Source organism: Kogia breviceps, chromosome 19 (assembly GCF_026419965.1).
Source record: "Kogia breviceps isolate mKogBre1 chromosome 19, mKogBre1 haplotype 1, whole genome shotgun sequence".
NCBI classification, from domain to species: Eukaryota; Metazoa; Chordata; class Mammalia; order Artiodactyla; family Physeteridae; genus Kogia; species Kogia breviceps.
In genome coordinates, this window is record NC_081328.1 from 11864308 (window position 1) to 11866972 (window position 2665).

The following is a 2665-nucleotide window of genomic DNA, read 5'->3' on the forward strand; positions in this document are numbered from 1 at the left end:
ATCCAAAGATTAGGATTACTAGGCCAAAAAGTGCATACTTTTTTTAAGACTCTTAATGCACATGTAAAGTTACTTTTTAGAAAGGCAGTGCCAGTGGCTTCACTTCCCCTTAAAACACTGAGCATTATCAATTTTTTTCTGAAGATTCTCTTCATTCATTACAGAATAATCAGGAAACAAACATGTAAACAAATAAAAAGACAAGCAAGATGAAAATAAATCCTCTCACACAGGGACAAACCCTTTTTCTGTCTTGGTATCTATCTTTCCATAAACTTTTTTGTTTGTTTGTTTTTATTTTTATTTTTGGCTGCATTGGGTCTTCGTTGCTGCGCACGGGCTTTCTCTAGTTGCGCCAAGCGGGGGCTACTCTTTGTCGCGGTGCATGGGCTTCTCATTGCAGTGGATTCTCTTGTTGCAGAGCACAGCCTCTAGGCGCGCGGGCTTCAGTAGCTGCAGCACATGGGCTCGGTAGTTGTGGCGCACGGGCTTAGTTGCTCTGCGGCATGTGGGATCTTCCTGGACCAGGGATCGTACCTGTGACCCCTGCATTGGCAGGCATATTCTTAACCACTGCACCACCCATGAGCTTTTCATTGTAGTTATATAGTACATTTGCATATATATTTTATTTTTAAAAAATTTAATCATACCACATATGCTGTTTTGTAGCCTGCTTTTTCAATTCAGCAATATATCATAAGTATCTTTCTACGTCAATAGGCAAATTTCTACAACATATATTTATATTTTTTGGCCGTGCCACATAGCTTGCAGGATCTCAGTTCCAGGACCAGGGATCGAACCCAGGGCACGGCAGTAAAAGCCCAGAATCCTAACCACTAGGCCACCAGGAAACTCCCAACATTATCTTTTTAAAACAAACATTGCTATCTTATAGTTCCTGTGAATCAGGAATTTGAAAGCAGGTTGACTGGGCAGTTCTGGCTTGGGGTCTCTCAAAAGGCTACAATCAAAATGTCAGCTGGGGCCATACAGCACCGTTTCAAATAACTATTGTACTAGTACTCTTCTGGTTGCAAGGGACAAATACAAATTGAAATAACTGAGGCAAAAAGAGGGATGTATTGGCTCACATAACCAACCATAGAAAAGGTAGGAATGAAGGACTAGAACGATAGATGTGAATTTTTCCAGAATTCACTCTTCAGCCTCTTGTCAGTGCCTCTTTCTGTGTGTCCAATCCATTCTCACAGATTGGCTTCTTCAAAACATTTGGAGAGGGCTTCCCTGGTGGCGCAGTGGGTGAGAATCCACCTGCCGATGCAGGGGACATGGGTTCGTGCCCCGGTCCGGGAAGACCCCGCATGCCCCGGAGCGGCTGGGCCCGCAAGCCATGGCCGCTGAGCCTGCGCGTCCAGAGCCTGTGCTCCGCAACGGGAGAGGCCACAACAGTGAGAGGCCTGCAAACCGCAAAAAAAACACAACAAAACATTTGGAGAAATGGCAACCCATAGTGCCTAAGCTCACACCCATTACAAACGTTCCACTACATGATTGTAGTTTTTAAAAAAAAATTATTTAATTTATTTTATTTTTGGCTGCGTAGGGTCTTTGTTGCTACATGCAGGCTTTCTCTAGTCGCGGCGAGCCAGGGCTACTCTTCGTTATGGTGCGTGGACTTCTCATTGCAGTGGCTTCTCTTGTTGCAGAGCATGGGCTCTAGGCGCACAGGCTTCAGTAGTTGTGGCCTGCAGGCTTCAGTAGCTGTGGCTCGTGGGCTCTTGAGTGCAGGCTCAGTAGTGGCACACGGGCTTAGTTGCTCCACGGGCATGTGCAATCTTCCCGGACCAGGGCTCAAACCCGTGTCCCCTGAATTGGCAGGCAGATTCTTAACCACTGCACCACCAGGGAAGCCCATGATTGTACTTTAATACATGGATATCCAGTAATATATTAAGAACTTCTACAAACCAACAATAAAGAGACAACCCAACTCATACATTTTTATACTTGAAAAAATTTAAACATAGCACAGGAATGATTGATTCCTTGAAAGTTAGAAAGAAGTTTTTCATGAAGCTATCTGTACATAGCACTTTTTTGAGTAGTTCTTTCACAAGGACCTCAATTTCTCCTGTGATCATTTGTGTTTTAGGTTTTTTACATTTTGTTTTGTTTTGTTTTGTTTTTTGGCTGTGCTGCACAGCTTGTGGGATCTTAGTTCCCTGACCAGGGATTGAACCTGTGCCCTTGGCAATGAAAGCATGGAGTCCTAACCACTGGACCATCAGGGAATTCCCAGTATTCTAGGTTTTCATCTTTTCCTAGAGTGTTTTTTTCTTTTGGTAAATAATACTTTTCTCTCTTCATCAGATTTTCAAAATTTTGACATAGAATTATATAGAGTAGACTCATATTTAAAATAAATCTTAGGAGCTTCCCTGGTGGCACAGTGGTTGGGAATCTGCCTGCCAATGCAGGGGACACGAGTTCGAGCCCGGGTCCAGAAGGATCCCACATGCCACAGAACAACTGGGCCCGTGCGCCACAGCTGCTGAGCCTGCGCCCTAGAGCCTGTGAGCCACAGCTACCAAGTCCGTGTGCTGCAACTACTGAAGCCCGCGCGCCTAGAGCCCATGCTCCACAACAAGAGAAGCCACCGCAATGAGAAGCCAGTACACCACAACGAAGGGTGGCCCCC

At 45.0% G+C, this 2665-nt stretch overlaps 1 non-coding gene across 1 annotated transcript; it reads right to left on the reverse strand.

Moving 5' to 3' along the window:
* Positions 1-2185: 2185 nt before the first annotated feature.
* On the reverse strand, positions 2186-2258 carry TRNAL-CAA (transfer RNA leucine (anticodon CAA)). Its single transcript has one exon. It is a non-coding gene; the product is annotated as a tRNA-Leu (tRNA).
* Positions 2259-2665: the final 407 nt, after the last annotated feature.